The sequence below is a fragment of the Oncorhynchus nerka genome, linkage group LG22 (genome assembly GCF_034236695.1).
Source record: "Oncorhynchus nerka isolate Pitt River linkage group LG22, Oner_Uvic_2.0, whole genome shotgun sequence".
NCBI lineage: Eukaryota > Metazoa > Chordata > Actinopteri > Salmoniformes > Salmonidae > Oncorhynchus > Oncorhynchus nerka.
This window is the reverse complement of record NC_088417.1, coordinates 76,141,551-76,163,197: the sequence shown is the minus strand read 5'-3', so window position 1 is coordinate 76,163,197 and position 21,647 is coordinate 76,141,551. Positions and strand designations below refer to the sequence as shown.

Genomic DNA, 21,647 nt, shown 5'->3' with positions numbered 1-21,647 from the left:
ACTCATCCCTGACCGCTGGCTACGTCCCTTCTGTCTTCAAGAGAGCGAGAGTTGCACCCCTTCTGAAAAAACCTACACTCGATCCCTCCGATGTCAACAACTACAGACCAGTATCCCTTCTTTCTTTTCTCTCCAAAACTCTTGAACGTGCCGTCCTTGGCCAGCTCTCCCGCTATCTCTCTCAGAATGACCTTCTTGATCCAAATCAGTCAGGTTTCAAGACTAGTCATTCAACTGAGACTGCTCTTCTCTGTATCACGGAGGCTCTCCGCACTGCTAAAGCTAACTCTCTCTCCTCTGCTCTCATCCTTCTAGACCTATCGGCTGCCTTCGATACTGTGAACCATCAGATCCTCCTCTCCACCCTCTCCGAGTTGGGCATCTCCGGCGCGGCCCACGCTTGGATTGCGTCCTACCTGACAGGTCGCTCCTACCAGGTGACGTGGCGAGAATCTGTCTCCTCACCACGCGCTCACCACTGGCGTCCCCCAGGGCTCTGTTCTAGGCCCTCTCCTATTCTCGCTATACACCAAGTCACTTGGCTCTGTCATAACCTCACATGGTCTCTCCTATCATTGCTATGCAGACGACACACAATTAATCTTCTCCTTTCCCCCTTCTGATGACCAGGTGGCGAATCGCATCTCTGCATGTCTGGCAGACATATCAGTGTGGATGACGGATCACCACCTCAAGCTGAACCTCGGCAAGACGGAGCTGCTCTTCCTCCCGGGGAAGGACTGCCCGTTCCATGATCTCGCCATCACGGTTGACAACTCCATTGTGTCCTCCTCCCAGAGCGCTAAGAACCTTGGTGTGATCCTGGACAACACCCTGTCGTTCTCAACTAACATCAAGGCGGTGGTCCGTTCTTGTAGGTTCATGCTCTACAACATCCGCAGAGTACGACCCTGCCTCACACAGGAAGCAGCGCAGGTCCTAATCCAGGCACTTGTCATCTCCCGTCTGGATTACTGCAACTCGCTGTTGGCTGGGCTCCCTGCCTGTGCCATTAAACCCCTACAACTCATCCAGAACGCCGCAGCCCGTCTGGTGTTCAACCTTCCCAAGTTCTCTCACGTCACCCCGCTCCTCCGCTCTCTCCACTGGCTTCCAGTTGAAGCTCGCATCCGCTACAAGACCATGGTGCTTGCCTACGGAGCTGTGAGGGAACGGCACCTCAGTACCTCCAGGCTCTGATCAGGCCCTACACCCAAACAAGGGCACTGCGTTCATCCACCTCTGGCCTGCTCGCCTCCCTACCACTGAGGAAGTACAGTTCCCGCGCAGCCCAGTCAAAACTGTTCGCTGCTCTGGCCCCCCAATGGTGGAACAAACTCCCTCACGACGCCAGGACAGCGGAGTCAATCACCACCTTCCGGAGACACCTGAAACCCCACCTCTTTCAGGAATACCTAGGATAGGATAAAGTAATCCTTCTCACCCCCTCCCCCCTTAAAAGATTTAGATGCACTATTGTAAAGTGGCTGTTCCACTGGATGTCTTAAGGTGAACGCACCAATTTGTAAGTCGCTCTGGATAAGAGCGTCTGCTAAATGACTTAAATGTAAATGTAAATGTGAGTGTAATATTGAGAGGGCAGACAGTGGATTTGTTCAAATTGATCTTATAACCTGAAAACTTGCCATACTGAGCAATTGTGTCTAAAATGAGAGGGAGGGATTTCTCATATGTAGAGCAAGACATCATCCGCGTAAAGCGAAATCTTGTGCTGCAGGCCACCTGCAGAAACACCCATAAAACTTGGATTGCTCCTTATTAGCTCTGCCAGAGGCTCCGCCCCCAACAAGTAGAGCAGCGGGGACAGCGAGCACCCTTGTCTTGTGCCCCGTTCCAGAGGGAATCTGTCAGAGTTCAGTCCATTAGTAGTCACCATGGCATTTGGATGAGAGTATAGTGATTTGATCCATTTAATAAAATTTGGGCCCATATTGAACTTTTCTAAGACTGAAAACAGAAAGCTCCACTCCATCCTGTCAAACGCCTTCTCAGCATCCAGTGAAGCCAGCAGGACAGGGGTCTTTTGTGCGTTTACTTGATCAATAATATCAAAAAGACGGCGAATGTTATCAGAAGAGTATCTGTCTCTAATAAATCCAGTTTGGTCCGCTTTTATTATTTTGGGAAGAAGAGTGTTTAGTCTTTTGGCGAGCAATTTGGTAATTATTTTATAGTCGAAATCCAACAAGCTTATGGGCCGGAAGGACGAGCAGGATAGGGGGTCCTTGTCCTTTTTTAGCAACACTGTAATGCGAGCTGTGTGCATTGAGTCTGGGAGAACTCCTCCAGCATTGGCATGAAGATAGGGCTGAGCTGGGGCCAAAAAGCTTTGTAGAACTCTCTGGGGAATCCATCTGGGCCTGGGGACTTATTAGGTGGCATGGAGGTAATTGCCTCCAGGATCTCCTCAGGAGTGAAGGGGGAGTTGAGATCTTCCTGGTCGGTCTCTGATAGTTTAGGTAGCGAGATTCCCTCTAGGAAAGAGTGGAGTTCTGCCTCTGTGTGTTTTCTCTCAGAGGTATATAGTTTGCAGTAAAAATCATGAAAAGTTAAATTGATCTTTTTTTGGGTCATATGTGACCTCATCCTCTGCTGTTCGGATAGCCATGATTGTACGCTCTGACTGCTCCTTTTTTAATTGGTAAGCAAGCAATCTACTGGGCCTATTGCTATACTCATGGTATTTCTGTTTAGTAAATCTCCTGAGTGTAGTCCAAATTCAGTTTGGCTTTGGCTGCTTTAAGATGACTCCAGGAGGTGCTGTCTAGGGATTGTTTATGTATTTTTTCACAGCATTCCAGCTCCCTCTCAAGATCTAGCCTGTGTGCTTCCATTGCTTTTTTCTTAGAGGAAGCATATGCAATTAGATGACCTCTTAGTGTGGCTTTAGCAGCGTCCCACATTGTGGCCGGAGAAACAGGAGAATCTTTATTGTCTTGTGTGTAGTTGTCTATCCATGTAGTTACCAATGTATGGAACTCGTCATTTGATAGCATGGAGGTGTTGAATTTCCAGCTCTTTGACCTCGGGATGTTTTTGCAGAGGTCAAAGCGGAGGTGGACAAAGGCGTGATCTGAAAGTGCTATGGGTCCGATTGTACAAGTGGCTGAATTTATGAAACTCTTTGGGATAAAAATGTAATCTTTACGGGAGTAGGTGTTATGGACATTAGAGTAGTATGTATAGTCCATAGATGAGCTATTATTCTCTCTCCAGATATCTATCAGTCCCATCTCTTTAGTAAGAAAGTTCAACATCTTTGCAGATCTAGGATTTGTGGTGGGGACTTGAGATGATTTGTCTAGGGTTGGGTTAAGGGTACAATTAAAATCTCTGGCCACCACGCCAAAGGAGACACAATGCTCATTGAACAGGGTTATAATTTTTGACATGAAGGCAGGAGTATCTGTGTTAGGGGCGTATATGTTTAATATAGTAATTGGTTGACCATATAGTGACCCAGTTATCAAAATAAATCTCCCCTCCGGATCAGATATGTTTTTGTCAATTATGAATGGAACATTTTTATGGATAAGTATGGCTGTGCCTCTACTGTTTGATTTGAAAGATGAGAAATACACCTGTCCCCCCCAAGCTCTGCGGAGTTTGGCATGTTCATCATCACAGAGGTGTGTCTCTTGTAATAGCGCAATGTCTGCTTTTTCCTTTTTTAGAGCACATAGTATCTTTTTCCGTTTTATTGCATGCCCTAGACCATGGCAGTTCCATGTCAATAGATTTAAGGTACTAGTCATCGTCATCGAGCAGTAATCGAACTTTAGTGCAAGTCATCGCTGGGTAAAAGTGGATAGTAATTACAGCTGCGTTCACATAAAAGGAAAATAAATGGTGTACATAAAATAATAATCTCTGAACACCCCAGCCGAGTTCCCAAACAACTCGATCTATTACCCCCCCGCTCAGTCTCAATTCTGTGTTCCGAATAAAACAAAAACCGGGAACAGTTAGCAACGCACAACGTCTCCCTCTCCCCACCAAAGAAATGCCTCATCCTCTCCACCCCGCATTGAGTAAATAACACAGTTGCCCTCATCCAGACCACAGTAAAAGAGGGGAGAAAAATAAAATCAATAGCCCAGCCTACATATACCTCCCCCAATGGACATAGGGAACCCCAGGTAATAATAGCAACAACAAAAAAACAGGGAAATAAAAGTAGGCTGAAACATTAGTAGGCCTAGGTTAGGCTATACAGCCCATCCCTCTCAGTTAAAGGAAAATAAATATAAATTGGACGGCTATAATGACATTTAGGGGGTGGGTCTCTGGATATCGGCTATATGTCGTCTTACCTCCTTTAGTAATGGCATTAATCGCATTTAGTCATTGGTCTGTTTCTCATTGGCCAGGATTGTCTTTCAAAAAACGTTTTGCCTCTTCGGGAGTTTTGAAGTGTCGCAAGGCTCCTTGGTGAAGAATCCTGAGCTCGTTTGGGTATTTGAATCCCCTGAAGATGCCTCGGTCAATGGAGTATTTCTTCACTTCGTCAAATTCTCGGCGCTTTCGGCGTATTCCAGCTGACAGGTCCTGGTGTAAAGCGAGTTTGGCGTTTCCCACTGTGATGGTGTTGTTTTTCGCCGCCTGTAGGACTCGTTCCTTGTCGGTGAATCTCAGGAAACGTATGGTGATTGGGCGCGGTGGTTGTCTGGCTGCTGGTGGGGGCCTCAGTGCTCGGTGTGCTCTCTCAAGTTCTATGGGCCTGTCGGTGGGCAGGTGGAGCCACTCGGGAAATTTGTCTTGCAGGTAGCGGATCAGTGGCATGTTTCCCTCTTCTTTTTCGCCCAGATTGAATAGAACACAATTATTCCTTCGCCCCCTGTTTTCCAGGTCCTCTGTTTTCTCTTCCAGATGCTCGATTTTCTTTTTAGCATATGCTATTGTTTCCATGGCATCTGTCAATAAGTTTTCCATGGATAGGATTCGCCCCTCTGCCTCGTCCAGGCGCCCCGCGTTTATGGTTATCTTGTTGTTGATATCAGGCAAAGCGTTTTCCAGGATTGTCACCTTGCCCCCTATCGCACTGAGCTGAGAGTTAATGGCATCTAATTTGGTGTTTAGTTCTGTACGTTGGGATCTCAACTCAGAAAGGATGTCTTCGACAGAGTGCGAGGTTGGCATTCGTTGTGCCTCGTGGGGGAGCGGGTTCTCTTGCTCCTGGCTAATGGCGTTAGTTTTTTCTGAAGCTAGCTTCTTCTTGGAGGCTTTTTCCGTCGCTAATACTCGAGTCCGGGTAAAAATGTCACCTGTAGTGTCGCCTTTTGTAGCCGCCATGACTTTTTCTTACTAAAGCTAAATGAGTGTCAACTTGGAGTGGAGGTAAGATTAGGAATTGGAAACTACTTGTGCGGAGCTTTTTAGTTCATGCGGCCATCTCGTTCAAGGGTCACGTGATCCCCCCCCCTCATACATTTTTAAGACTTTTTCTGGTAGATACTTTCTAAAACCTATTTTCCATCTGTTTATCCACAAAAGAAAGCCTTTACTTATGCCTAATTGTTAAGATTGAAAATAGTTGACAAATGTATCTATGTCTTCTTTTCCCCAAAATATAGACTCTTAGCTTTCATTTGGCACCCAAATTTATATGCTTTTATGAACTTCACAGGTTGGGGCTCATGTGTCCTTTTCGATGGAAATGCCCTCATGTAAATTATATTCTTGTGATTTTGGTGTCCTCTGCTTGGATAGGTTGAGGATACAACTACAGATGTAGGATCATAATTTGATCACCCAGTTGCAGGATACCTTTTTTAAAAAATCTTGTAGTGTATTTGAGGTTTAAAAAGGGTTCTCAAGTTTGTAATTTCCACTTTGAAATTTCAGACTTGATTTTCAGTTACAAAAATGTATCAACCCCTACAAAAATATCCATGAATTATAATCCACATAATAATTAACATATTCTGTTGCTTATTATTTTCCTGCTGTAGAAAACTTGCTCATATTAAGATCCCACATCTGTATTGATCAGTTATAATTAGGTCACATCTGGAATACATGATTCATTAATCACGCCTCCTTTTTTGAGGCAGTGGGCCCAGGCTGCATCTGTCACCAGTGTGATGAGTGATTAAAATAACAGCTAGCATGAACTGGAGATTTTCTATGAAAGCTGCCTCTACTGGCAATTACTTGTAACTGAACTACGGCAACCTCAGTTCATTCTTTGTAGATTACTTTAATTGAATTTAGGTGAATTGATAGCTTGTATAAACCTCTTGAACAGTGATATATTATAGAGAGTAAAGTACTGTAGATGTACATCTTTCCCCTACTCTTTTATGTCCCAATGCATAGTGATAACATTTTGATAAAAAATCAATCATAACCAACCAAGCATTTTCGGAAAGTCAGTCATGGCACCTCCACTTCTTTCAGCAGTGGGGAATATTCTTTGCTTTTCACGTTTTGAAAAGGAAGTGTAACAAAGATGAGATCAAGGTTCACATGCTGATAATTACCCCAGTTGATAAGACATGACAGACTAAACTACAAGCATGACACAACACAATCCTATCAAGCTATGGATTATATGACATGTACTACTTAGTGCTTGTCATATAAGCAACAAATAGGCATTCCTGCTACTGTCAGACAACTCATATTCACCTAACATATTAAACATATGGTGAAAATATAGCCATTCAAATCTAGAGGTAGAAAAGCTTGACATGATAATCTAAATACAGTGCATTTGGAAAGTTTTCAGTCCCCTTGATTTTCTCTCCACATTTTGTTACGTTAAAGCCTTATTCTAAACTGGATAAACATATTTTCCCCCCTCATCAATCTACATACAATACCCCATAATAACAAAGCAAAAACAGGTTTTTAGATTTGTGCAACTGAAATATCACATTTACGTAACTATTCAGACCCTTTACTCAGTACTTTGTTGAAGCACCTTTAGCAGCGATTACAGCCTCGAGTGTTCTTGGGTATGACGCTACGAGCTTGGAACACCTGTATTTGTGGAGTTTCTCCCATTTTTCTCTGCAAATCCTCTCAAGCTCTGTCAGGTTGGATGGGGAGCGTCGCTGTACAGCTATGTCCACTCAAGGACATTCAGAGACTTGTTCCAAAGCCACTCCTGTGTTGTCTTGGCTGTGTGCTTAGGGTCGTTGTCCTGTTGGAAGGTGAACCTTCGCCCCACTCTGAGGTGCTGAGCACTCTGGAGCAGGTTTTCATCAAGGATCTCTCTATACTTTGCTCCGTTCATCTTTCCCTTGATCCTGACTACTCTCCCAGTCACTGCTGCTGAAAAACATCCCCACAGCATGATGCTGCCACCACCATGCTTCACCGTAGGGATGGTGCCAGGTTTCCTCCAGACGTGACACTTGGCATTCAGGCCAAGAGTTCAATCTTGTTACTCATGGTCTGAGAGTCCTTCAGGTGCCTTTTGGCAAACTTGAAGCGGGCTGTCATGTGCCTTTTACTGAGGAGTGGCTTCCGTCTGGCCTCTCTACCATAAAGGCCAGATTGGTGGTGTGCTGCAGAGATGGTTGTCTTTCAGGGAGGTTCTCCGATCTCCTTAGAGGAACTCAGAGTCACCATTGGGTTCTTGGTCACCTCCCTGACCAAGGCCCTTCTACCCCGATGGCTCAGTTTGGCCAGGCGGCAAGCACTAGGAAGAGTCTTGGTGGTTCCAAACTTCTTCCATTTAAGAATGATGGAGGCCACTGTGTTCTTGGGGAATTTTTGGTCCTCTTCCCCAGATCTGTGTCTCGACACAATTCTGTCTCGGAGCTCTACGGACAATTCCTTTGATCTAATGGCTTTTTCTCTGACATGCACTGTCAACTTTGGGACCTTATATAGACAGGTGTGTGCTTTTCCAAATCATGTCCAATCAATTGAATTTACCATAGGTGGACTCCAAGTTGTAGAAGCATCTCAAGGATGATCAATGGAAACAGGATGTACCTGAGAGCAATTTCGCATCTCATAGCAAAGGGTCTGAATAGAATCATATCTAAATAAGGTATTTCTGTTTTTTATGGTTAATTTTGCAACATTTCTAAAACCTGTTTTCACTTTGTCATTATGGGGTATTGTGTGTAGATTGAGGAACATTTTTTATTTAATCCATTTTAGAATAAGGCTGTAACGTAACAAAATGTGGAAAAAGGGAAGGGGTCTGAATACTTTCCGAAGGGACTGTATATCGGGTAGCTTGTGGTGCAGTATGTCATTAAGCATAAAATCCTGGTGATCCTGTGTGCTGTAGTAGTACTGTAGCATTCCTTGGTATACTTGGCGGCGGCTTCATTCACCCAGTGGAACTATGTTGCACATGACCCTTGAGAGTATGTCTGGTATTCATGTCACCCTCTTTAACCTTCTTACTGTGACAGACGAAATGTTCAACTCGGGTTATAACTGCCAGTACAGACGTCATTAGCCTCTCTGCTGATGTCGCTCATCTCTGGTCCACAGCACACTGTCTTTGTACTCACTAGCTACAGGCAGAGACCTACTAGGGCATGACAAGACACTTAATTGCTTTACCTTTTATGTTCCTTTCTTCCGGTTGTTCAAATATGATTCATGTTTTGTGTGTCAGCATCTCGCTTCAGAGAATCCATGGAAATGAGTTAGGGGAAATGGCATAACGTTTTTCACAGCATTGCTTTCCCCCATAGCACAGTAAGCTGTGGGGTGGTTACTGTAAGTAGACGACCTGGAATCCTCCAACATACTGTGATCAGTGCAGCTTGTTCATGGAAGTGTCCTCCCACATAATGAGTCTAGTTAACTTAGAGGTGAATTTACTTCAATCTGGGTGTATTTTAATCCTTGACCGTGTGCAAGACAGGGAGGCCTTCTGTATATCTGGGCTATTCTTTTTTCTGGAGTGTCTATTCTCATGTCTGGTTGTGATAATCCTGGCTGCTCAGGCTTTACCGGAGTCTCCCAAGGCAAAAGGTCACAGTCAAGGGTTGGGTGTGGCTACACTGGTGCTCTCAGAGGAAGACAGTTTGGTTTCACAATCTGAGTAGGCCCAGCCCTTCAGATCTTGTTCTCAGGGTGTTGGTTGTGCGTCTCTATTACTGACGTAATCATTTGTTTGTGTTACGGAATACTACAATGTACAGACGGTCCATGGATTGTCTGAGGCGCCACTCCCTGAACATTTAATACATTTGCAAATGTCTAATTCACTGTACAGTAGAGCAGTGCTTCCCAAATGTTTTCACTCATGCCACACCTGAAAGCCCCTACCTCTCTGCCAACCCCTTGTACCCCACAGTTTAGGAACCACTGCAGTAGAGTGTAGGTCTGACAACTCCCTGGTATGAACTAGAAAAAATTATTTACACCTGTTCATACATTTTAATGGATCAGGATACTGTACATGTCATTTTTTACAGGTTATAAACTTTTACTCACATGGGTTCAAATGTCAAAACTGTGCAAATGCTTTGTACACATGTCAAGAGTGAGACATATATATGTCTGACTGGCTACCTTAAGCAGTTTCTGGTGAAAGCATTGGCATTCCCAGACCAGACTAGAGGGAGGATAGGGAGATGTGCTAAACTCTTCCACAATGAGGAAAATGAGGTAGCAATTGACAGGAATAGGATCATATTTTTCATGGGTAGTTTGCTTTCACTCTCAAAGCTGTTCCAGTGTGCTTTGCTTCCAACTGTATCAGCTGCACCTCTTAAATGTATGTGGTTTATTATAATGATGGTGACGATGATGATACTTTGTCCGCCTAAAGTATCTCTTCAGGGTATTGTAACATAATCAGGGTCTTTCTGCAGCCAATAATTGAATTAAAGATGTAACCTCCTCTCAGAGCTTGTGTGCACAAAGTGTGAGCTGCATGGTCCTTCCATCCGTGCCCTAGAATCATGACCTACATACTGTATCTGCTCACACACCGCTTTAGGTAATTGTCATCATGTAGGCCGCAAAGATCATGTCTTTTGCTCCTGAGCAGGACGGTATAAGAGGCCTGTTCAATCATAGGACTGATGATTTATTTATTTTGTGGTGTATGCTTAGCAGTTTGTTAAACTGTAATAAATGTCTGAAATCTATGTAGTGTAATAGTGAAGAAGTATTTAATAAAAAATAAAAACATCTTTACCAAGCTACATAAATAATAATATTTCGTTTTTAAGTTGAGTATTATTCAAACGGTCACTTTTTAAATAAATGCAATAAAGCAGAGTCTATTGAATGTTGGTATAAATGATTTAACTTATGTTTATTCCCCTGGTAGTTTTAACGTAATTCATAAGTTGCAAAGACATTTGCTTTAGGCCCAGTTCATAATGAAACCCTTTGATTAATTGATTTACCTGATGTTCATTTATAAATTATAACATTTGTACAGGGACTCTATTTGCTCGCTCTCCGAATTATTGATGAATCTGAACATGTCTTAATTGATTGAACCAGATTAGTACAATCAAACATCTCCGAATAAGGCATTCCCTAGAGTTATCTGAATTATATAGGGCGGCAGGTAGCTTAGCTGTTAATAGGTTTGGGCCAGTAACTGAAAGGTCACTGATTCCCCCGAGCCGGCTAGGTGAAATGTCTGACGATGTGCCCTTGAGCAAGGCACTTAATCTTAATTGCACCTGTAAGTCACTCTGGATAAGAGTGCCTACTAAAATGTATGGTTTTGCTGTTAGCAATTGATTATTTATGAATATTCACCTTTGGATGTTTATTTTTTTGTTCATTTCTTGGTCAATCACTATATTCATGTCACTCATCATTTTGAAGATAACAAATACATTGATTGCTTGCTTTGTAGGCTACTTGTTTACTTATTGTAAGGTCCATTAGTGTCAAATGCAGTTTATTCTTAAGCAAACCATCCAGTTACTTTCTGTTAAGCTGCTTGATAAGATCAGATATCCTCATTTTATCTCGATGTGGAATATGTGAACATACTGAGCATACTCAGTTCCTGCATGCATGGCATGAAATGAATTCTGAGGTACAGTCTAGATTTGATTTGTGATTTTTAGACCTGTCAGCTGCTCTCCACTCACATGATACCTGCTGCCTCAAGGCCTCCAAAGGTGTCTCATTTGGAAACATTGTCTACACAATACATCTCAAACGGTCATAAGGACAGGATGACCTTTTGCCAGATGAGATGGGACATGGGGCGTTTCATTTTGCAAAGGAAGAAAAGCTATGTTAAACAATGTTAAGCCTTGTGAACATCAATTGCATGAAAAATGTCTCAACAATTTACTCTTAGTTTTGCCAACAAGGATGATGAGGCTACATTTAAAAGGTTTTGGTTAGGATTGCATCAGACTTTAGAAAGCTAGTCCTCAGTAGAAAGCCAGTCCTCAGTAGAAAGCTAGTCCTCAGTAGAAAGCCAGTCCTCAGTAGAAAGCCAGTCCTCAGTAGAAAGCCAGTCCTCAGTAGAAAGCCAGTCCTCAGTAAAAAGCCAGTCCTCAGTAAAAAGCCAGTCCTCAGGAGAAAGCCAGTCCTCAGGAGAAAGCCAGTCCTCAGTAGAAAGCCAGTCCTCAGTAGAAAGCCAGTCCTCAGTAGAAAGCCAGTCCTTAGTCTTGTGGAAACGAGGCAATTCTGAGACTAACTTCCAATAATTGTGTACCTATGGTAGGACTCTGCTTTGAGTCAGTGAGTTGAGGGGAAGAACTGCGTTGGCTGATGGAAAAGAGAGGACCGCATGCGTTTCCACCACACAATGTTTCCATGGGAACACAGAGTGAACCGAAGTACCACAGCCTGATACATTTTATTTTATTTAACTTTTATTTTGGCAGGGATCATGCAGATGAGCCCAGTAATTAATGACAGTCAGTGCATCAAATGACGACTGTGATGACATCACGACACCAGCATCACAGATGCCTGCTAGAGGTAGTTTGGCTCAACATCTCATTGATTGCAATGTTAAAAGACACTTTCTTTTTTCTAAGATCTGAGGGTAACAGCTAGGCTTTAGGTACAGGGGAGTGACACACACTGCAGTCCCTCAATTTATTACGTAGAAGGGGACCATTTATGAACACTGAGTGTCATCCCATTATCCAATCGCCTGACCTACATAACAGAGGAACTAATCTCTACGTAGGCGGATGGTGAATAATGCAGTAAAATGTGGGTGATCTTTATGAATCATAAATGCCTCAGACTTGTTGGCCGCTGGCATAGGATGGTTATTTCAGTGTGATACAGCATCATCATCCTGGAATCAGTTCACTCTGGGATCATCATGCAATAAGGGTACATTTTTGACAAGCATGAGTGAATGTTTTTTAGGTTTTACTCAGATAACCTTATTTCAATCAAAACTATGGTCAATATACACTACATGGCCAAAAGGATGTCGACACCCCTTCAAATGAGTGAATTTGGCTATTTCTGCTACACCCGTTACTGACAGGTGTATAAAATCGAGCACATCTCCATAAACACATATTAGCAGTAGAATGTCCTGTACTGAAGAGCTCAGTGACTTTAAACATGGCATCATCATAGGATGCCACCTTTCAAACACGTCAGGTCGCTCTGGATGGGAGTCTGTTAGATGACTGAATGTAATGTAAATGCTGGATGGTTTCACTGCAAGTAGATTCTATGTTTTAATATTCAATAAAAAAAATATATTTAAAAAATGGTTCACCATGTGCTATGCCACATGTCGGCTGGAGTGGTGTAAAGCTCGCTGCCGTTGGACTCTGGAGCAGTAGAAACGTGTTCTCTGGAGCGATGAATCACGCTTCACCATCTGGCAGTCCGACGGACCAATCTGGGTTTGGTGGATGCAAGGAGAATGCTACTTGCCCGAATGCATTGTGCCAACTGTAAAGTTTGGTGGAGGAGGAATAATGGCCTGGAGCTGTTTTTCATGGTTCGGGCTAGGCCCCTTAGTTCCAGTGAAGGGAAATCTTAACACTACAGCATACATTCTAAACGATTCTGTGCTTCCAACTTTGTGGAAACAGTTTGTGGAAGGACCTTTCCTGTTTCAGCATGACAATGCCCCGTGCACAAAGCGAGGTCCATACAGAAATGGTTTGTCGAGGTTGGTGTGGAAGAACTTGACTGACCTGCACATAGCCCTGACCTAAACCCCATCGAGTACCTTTGGGATCAATTGGAATGCCTACTGTGAGGCCTAATTGCCCACCATCAGTGCCCCTACTTCACTAATGCTCTTGTGGCTGAATGGATGGAAGTCCCCACAGCAATGTTCCAACATCTAGTGTTAAGCATTCCCAGAAGACTGTTATAGTAGCAAAATGGGGGACCAAGTCAATATTCATGATTTTGGAATGAGATGTTCGACGAGCAGGTGTCCACATACTTTTGGTTATATAGTGTTTTTGAATAATGCTGATTTAAAAACTGGCCCCGTCAACACCAATATGGCACATTTTTATATCTAATAAAATATATATAATTACAATGATGGCATCATGGTTCATTGAACCATGATTGAACCATGATCCTAATTGAATGGATAACTATAATTCTAAGAGCCACGACCAAGAATATGGCATAGTTACCATAGCTTTACATTATCACAAATGCTTGCAAAATAGCAAGGGTAAAGTCAGCAATATTATTTGCCATATGAGTAAATTAGTCTGTTATACTGTATGCAGATGAATGAAACCACATGCACAACAACTTTTTAAAGGGTACTGTAATTAATGAAACATACTTGCAATTAACCATATTCCCTTGATATTAATTAAGCATGGGACTCTGAAAATAGTTATATTTCTTTAATTATGCCTTTGAGCAGCGTTGTTTTCGCAGACCTGTAAGAACAGTGGTTAATGAGTCAACTGTCAGTCATTTTTTTCACTACTCAGAGATGATATGGAAAGCAATTGCTGTAGCCGGTAACACAAATGCTCTTCACAGCCTGCAAGCCTCTGATTTAATTGAGCTGTCATTTGTGTTTTCTGTGTGATAAAAAAGTGTCTCGTAGTTAAATTCAAAACAGGTCACCTTAATTATAGGCTCCTACATTGTTTAATTAGTTTGAGACTTTCCTCATCTCCTCTTATACAATAGACCCACATGTAAATGTTAATTTACCATTCATCATGAGCTAGGCCTAGTGTAGCTTACGGCTTTAATGAAAGAACATTAGTCTGATAATAAAGCACATTAATAGACAGAGAGAGGGAGAGAAAATTGTAGGTTGTTCATAACTGTAGCCTTGCTTATTATGGTCTATGACGCAAGTGTGTAGATGCAAGTGCCATACATATACAGTATGTAAGGTGTACTAGGTTCTAAAAGTAAGGGCAAAATTCCTCATTTCAGGTTAGGATTGTGTCTTGAACTAGACAAATAGGGGTGGTGTGTCTCTGTGTCTCTGACTGAATGATTGTTGAAGGGAAATCAGGCATCTAAAACCTGCCAGAATTTCTGCATCAACTTGCATTTTGTCATTACGAGATTATCAAATCAAATCAAATCAAATTGTATTTGTCACATACACATGGTTAGCAGATGTTAATGCGAGTGTAGCGAAATGCTTGTGCTTCTAGTTCCGACAATGCAGTGATAACCAACAAGTAATCTAACTAACAATTCCAAAACTACTGTCTTATACACAGTGTAAGGGGATAAGGAATATGTACATAAGGATATATGAATGAGTGATGGTACAGAGCAGCATACAGTAGATGGTATCGAGTACAGTATATACATATGAGATGAGTATGTAGACAAAGTAAACAAAGTGGCATAGTTAAAGTGGCTAGTGACATAAGAATGCAGTCGATGATCTAGAGTACAGTATATACATATGCATATGAGATGAATAATGTAGGGTAAGTAACATTATATAAGGTAGCATTGTTTAAAGTGGCTAGTGATATATTTACATCATTTCCCATCAATTCCCATTATTAAAGTGGCTGGAGTTGGGTCAGTGTCAATGACAGTGTGTTGGCAGCAGCCACTCAATGTTAGTGATTGCTGTTTAACAGTCTGATGGCCTTGAGATAGAAGCTGTTTTTCAGTCTCTCGGTCCCAGCTTTGATGCACCTGTACTGACCTCGCCTTCTGGATGATAGCGGGGTGAACAGGCAGTGGTTCGGGTGGTTGATGTCCTTGATGATCTTTATGGCCTTCCTGTAAGAGTTATTATTGTGTTATTAATATATTACTACTGCAATAGGCAAACGTTTATACAATATAATTAAATAGAATAAAACAGGAAAGGATTTCATGATTATTTAGATACACAGGACATGGCAATGGAGGAGACAAAACGAAAGAGCTGATTGTGGACTTCAGGAAACAGTAGAGAGACCACGCTCATATGCACATCGACGGGATCACCGTGGAGAAGGTGGAAAGCTTCAAGTTCCTCGGCGTACACATCACTGACGATCTGAAATGGTCCACCCACACAGATAGTGTGGTGAAGTAGGAGGCTGAAGAAATTCGGCTTGGCCCTTAAGACCCTCACTAACTTTTACAGATGCACAGTTGAGAACATCCTGTAGGCCTGGTACTGCAACTGCACCTCCCACAACCGCAGGGCTCTCCAGAGGCCCAACGCATCACCGGGGGCACACAGGAAGGCCAAAAAGATCATCAAGGACATACTCAACCCTGCACCTTAGAGGCTGCTGCCCTATATATATAGACATGGAATCACTGGCCACTTTAATAATGGAACACTAGTCACTTTTATAATCTTTACATACTGCTTTACTCATCTAATATGTACAATTATAGACTGATAGTTTCTTTGTCAGTGGGCAAACATACAAAATCAGCAGGGGATCAAATACTTTTTTCCCTCACTGTATAAACTGTATTCTATTCTACTGTATTTTAGTCAATGCCACTTTGACATTGCTCGTCCTGATATTTATATCATTCTGAATTCCATTCCTTTACTTTTACATTTGTGTGACTTGTTAAATACTACTACATTGTTGGAGCTAGGAACACAAGCATTTCGTTACACCCGCACTAACATCTGCTAAATATGTGTATGTGACCAATAAAATGTGATTTGATTACAGAAGAGAGAGCATGTCTTGCCATCAGTGAGTGTAGAAGTGACTCCCCTGGTGTGAATGTGCATACTAAGTACTAAGGGACTTTTGAATCTGATTTTTCTCTATCGGTTTGACTATTGCTGGCATTGAAAACCAAGCCTTGTATTATCCAGCTTGTGCTTCACAGTATTTCCAAAGGTCTCAAAAGGAAAGAAACAGTCCTGTTTTGTATCCAGTGTGAGTTCGTAGACAGGTCTTGGAGCTGAAGCCTGTATAGAAAGAACATATTTCCACCCCTGAGACTTTAGCTGCAGACATTTGACATTTTTTACAGGAAGCTTATGGCTGTAATTAGTTATTCATTTACTGACAAGTTTAAAGTTGAAACGTGCACAAGATATGTGTCCTGATGTTCAATTTCATAGACAAACAACGTAATAAGGTTTTATTGCAGCAGTTAGGTAGTTACGGCTGTTATGGCTTGGGAAGCCTTCTCATTCATATGATTCTCTTTTCATGAGGAGGTTGTTGAAAGCTGTGTGTTGTGGACTAAATGTCACCTGGACCCTGGCAACAAATGCAAATTGTAAGTTGTCTAGTTTAAAAGATAAATATAAAATACATTCAAATTATTTTGATGCTACAGAAAAAAACTGTGGAACAGTTCTATGGGAACAGACTTGGACAGAAAGGTGGTTTAATAAATGTGAATATCATTGTTAAATTGAGAGTGTATGTGATAGTGCTTAGACTGTGTGTGACTCAGTTGTGATTGGCATGAGTAGTCCTTCCATCTGTCATGTCCCTCACAGGTGGCTGCATGTGTGTGATATATCACTACATATATGTGTACAGTAGCCTGCATTTTGTGTATGTGTACAGTAGCCTGCGTTTTGATACTCATAAAGCATTGAGTAACATGTGTCTGTTAATAGATAAGAGCAGCTTCCAAACACATTTATTGATATATCAATTTTTCCAGTGTAGCGGAAGTGAACAAGCGAGGCTAGTGGTGAAGGGACATTTCATGCACAGGGTATTCATGGAACTGGACACTGACCTTACTGAATAATGTTTTTGTTAAAAAAATACAGGAGAGTATGTTGAATTTGAATCTGTGTGTCGCCATGTGTGCACTGTAAATGTGGGTTTATGTGTGGTTGTGACAGTTTATCAGATCTTGGGCTATTTCCCATAACTGGGTTGTGTATATACAGTATCTCAATGTAGAAAGCATCCGAGCGAACAAAACAGCGCCCCTCTGTCTCTGTATGTGTAGGCCATCTATCTGATGCGGTCTGGTCATAAAGAGTATGACGATGTTGCTGCCAGTAGCATGGAATGCAAGAGAAGCATATGGTGAGCATATGGTTTCACTTGATTAAAAAAGTATAAAATAATAGCCAATCATCATTGAGCTAAACTGAGTGAGCTCAACTCGACACCACAAACAAGTGTCAACGGAAGCCAGTTTGGATTTGGCTTCACTCCTATTAAAGAGAAATACATCATCGATAGAAACAACTTGAATTGTTGCATCTTGTTGTGTTGTTGTCCTCCGGTGGCTAGCCAGCTAGCTAAAATGGTCCCTTTACTAAATTAGCCATGGATGGAGAAAGGGATTTGGACTTGTGGTTTTACTAAATTAGCCATGGATGGAGAAAGGGATTTAGACTTGTGGTTTTACTAAATTAGCCATGGATGGAGAAAGGGATTTGGATTCTCCGTACTGGCCAATGATTATACCGGTGATTCTGATCCAAGCATAAAATACATTGTGCCCCTGGAATGAGAGGATGGAAGTTCAATATGTGTAATGGGTGCGTGCTGATGGCAGGGAAGTCAGACGCAGGAGAACGAACTTGGTATAAACAGAGTCGTTTAATAAGTGCTCACACAACTCAGAAAACCAAAATATACAAAATAATAAAAGTGTGTACAAAACTCATCGCACGCCAGAACATAACTTGAACATAACATACAATCACAGACAAGGACATGAGGGGAAACAGAGGGTTAAATACACAACATGTAATTGATGGGATTGGAACCAGGTGTGAAGGAAGACAAGACAAAACTAATGGAAAATTAAAAATGGATCAGCGATGGCTAGAAGATTGGTGACGTCGACCGCCGAACACCGCCCGAACAAGGAGAGGGACCGACTTCGGCGGAAGTCGTGACAATATGTAGCTAGATGTAGAAGCCTTATGTTAGCTATCTAACGGTGCCCATGAAAGAAAGTTCGGCTAGCGAGCAAGCATTTTAGCCAGGTAGCCTAGGACAACAAAAAAATAAAAGTGTGTACTGTATGACAGTCATAGACCATTTCATCAACATTAAAGAGAGGAGGATGGCATTGGCGTCTCTCTACAAGTAGGGTGAGTCAACATGTTTTTTCTACTTGTACGAACACACACACACACACACACACACACACACACACACACACACACAAATCAGAACCATGGACAGCAACACCATACTGTATTTAGCTTACGTTGATTGGACTAAATTGTTTTTGCTATAATTTAGTTGTCATTGTATTAGACTAAGCATATGTCATTTGATGTTGAAATGTTGAAGTGTAAATGGGTCTGGAATAGTGGCGGCAGCTCCTGTTTTCTTTGCGACTTGCAGTAACTCTCTGTGGTTCTAAATCAATAGTTGTTTAGTAATCAGAACATTTCTGGAACATTAACTTTCTTAACCATGCTGTAGGTCATGTAACTCTTTGTTACATGAGATATGTTTGGACAGTGGTTGCTCTCCGGTTTTGTGATGAAACAAAGATGTGGATTTATTCTGCCACTGGGTCTTCTTATTGTCTCGGCCTTAGGCCTTTTTATCTCGGCCTTCGGCCTTTATATCACGGTGGCAAGGCATATGAACTAACAGGCTATAGAGCAAACAATGCCATTTTGACATGTTGTAATATGGCTTTTTTTCTGTATTGTAGCTCTACTGCAGTTAGGGCAAGATATTTTATTAGAACAGGCCTAAGAATTGTGAAAATAATTTCCCCTTGTACAGTATGTTGGCCTACTGCAAAGACTGGTAAAATGTCCTTCATCTTCATCTCAGAACTTTTCAGGATCAAATTGTAATTACAATATTTGATAGACAACCTAACCTGATTTGTCACCATGTCATGAATTGCCAGCCTACAGGCTACATGTAACAGGTAACACGAAGGTGAGGCCTCAATTGTATACGTCATTAGCAACGTTACTATAAACGTTATTACAGCGATCGGGAGCCAAAACCATTGACAGCAAACCTCGAACCTATCAGAGATACTACATGTCCCGCTCTCTACCCCATGATGTTGGCTACAACGTTTAATGGAATAAACTCGGCACTGAAATTAATACAGACGTTCGAATTCAGAATAATGTGACCTAAATGCAGTTCAAGTGTTAGTATTATCCGAACTATTATTTTTCTCACTATGTATACTCCTAGTCGTGTGTTGTACAGCCGGTTGCTAATGATGTCCTTAGCTAAGTATTGAGCTACCGACTGACCTACTTTCCCTGTTCGCAGCGGCTCAGTCCTGTTTACAAGGGACTGCCAACGGAGGTTGAGTGGTAGAGGAAAACAGATAGAGCATAGACCTGAAAACGATTACTCCCGAAATCTTGTACAGTGTATGTACCGAATAGGGATTGTTACATGAATCGGATTTCGAATAATACTTAGGCAGCGTATGAATGCAATAATTGATGGTCTTTTCGCGATGCGTTTGTGGTGAGTCAAGCTTAGGATAGTCTACTTGGCTCAGTGAATTGCACAGTAGGCTATGTGGGAAAATGAGTACCGACAAAAGTAAAGTATGGATCTTTATGTCAACTAAAGTCTTGTTTTCAAGGTATGTAAAATGTTTATGTCCTTTGCATTTTTTGTCACTCTAGTCTTGTGATAATGAAAACGGTTACCGGTTGGGTTTGCTTCCATTTTGGATGAATAGATCTGTAGGCTACTGCTTCTAACTAACGGTGTCAAAATACAAATAAAGTAGGCTAACTATTACCAATGTTAATTTATATGCAATATATGTCGTTTTCATAGAGAATTGTTATATGTCCTTTGTTTATTCCCCAACGTAGTTATTAATTTTCTTAACAGGCTCCATGACAGTTCAGCTCACTGGTAGCCTATAGATTTACGAGTAGAGCATGTCCTTGCAAGTGTATGAGTTGTCTATTTTGAGAAACATCATTTTAAAACCATGTTTATGTTGATTAGAACATAGTGCTTTTGGCACTTGCATGGTAACTGATTGGTTGAGGAGGCTTAGTGCCTTGTCAAATCATGTCTGGTCAATTAATCAAGTGAGGAATCTTGAAGTTATTTAAATGATGTATTTTGGGAACTTCCAGTAGGGCTTTTAGCAAGCTCTGGATATAGCTCAGTGACTTGTCATCTGAGGAGTGTAATATAAATGTACCTACAATTGCTGTACAATACTTCATGTAAATGTTGCATTTGCAAATATTTCAATTTTGATGAATTTTCACATCATGATTTGAAAGGTTTGACATCTGTCATTTGACATTTCCATATAATAATTTGTCTTCTTCTGTCAGCAGCCTAAGTAGATGGTTAGCTAAGTAGGCCTAGTGTATGAAACCATATGAATTAATTATCTGCCAATGTCATTTCCCCCCAGTTTAGTCAGGGGACATTATTATTTCTTCACCTCAGTGGATGTTGGTTGGAGGAGAAGGTCAGTGAGTGCGTGAGATGTCCCTCCCATTGTTTGGCTTAGGGAGCCAATGGAGGTGAATCTCTCTGATGTTGTTTCCTTTTCATTCAAGACAGGGTTTAGTTAGTTGACTAGTTTAATCATGGAGACGCACATTGATCCAGGAAGTAAAGTCAATGATTAATTCTCTTTCCATATTGATGGTTGTCACTACAAAAAATTAGCTTTTTTGGTATTATTTTAACGTTAGGCTTAGGCATAAGGTTAGCAGTGTGGTTAAGGTTAGGGTTAGGTTTAAAGTCAGAATTTAAGAAAATAAATTGTAGAAATACTATGCACGGTTTAGCCATAATGATGACTTTGTAGCTGTGGTAACTAATGACGACCCAGATTGAAAAAACCCTGGGCAAATTATGTTGTGTTTCTAAAGAACATTTGGCACCCTATAGGCTAGTTCTACATTTATCACAAATCATGACCAAGTTGAGTTTTTTTAACATTTCAAATTACACTAATTCAAGATTGAAATATTACAGTAAAAGTGTTACAAGAATCCTCCTTAGTTGAGGAGTAAATTATGGCTTTGAATCTATTATTCATGAGGCCACGTAGGCTTGTCCAAAAACAAAGCTGAAGACAAGTAGAAAATATGAGCCTAATATCATTTAGACCGGGGTAATGTAGATTGGGGAAAACACTGGCATTACATATCACAGAAACATCACATTATGATTGGTTTGTGTTGAGAGTCAAGTACAATGAAATCACCCCCTCGACCCTTAAAGTATATATCATCAGCCCGAAACACTTCATGTCATATGTGTTTAGTCTCACATTCTCTTTTCCTGTTTTCACCGTATGTGTCACTGACACTTCAGCCTAGATTTACTAACCTTATTCCATCTTGG

The 21,647-nt window shown here is 41.6% G+C and overlaps 1 protein-coding gene across 4 annotated transcripts in view; it reads left to right on the top strand.

Moving 5' to 3' along the window:
• npas2 (neuronal PAS domain protein 2) overlaps positions 1-21,647 on the top strand; it is a 99,918-nt gene that overhangs the window by 13,418 nt on the left and 64,853 nt on the right. The window contains exon 1 of one of the 4 annotated variants that reach the window (XM_065007410.1): positions 16,552-16,617. The exons of 2 other annotated variants lie outside the window; for them this stretch is intronic. The gene's annotated coding sequence lies outside the window, so the exon portion shown is untranslated. Of the gene's footprint in view, positions 1-16,551; positions 16,618-19,615; positions 19,903-21,647 lie in introns of those variants that run through there. One more of the 4 variants, XM_065007409.1, reaches the window with a different exon arrangement.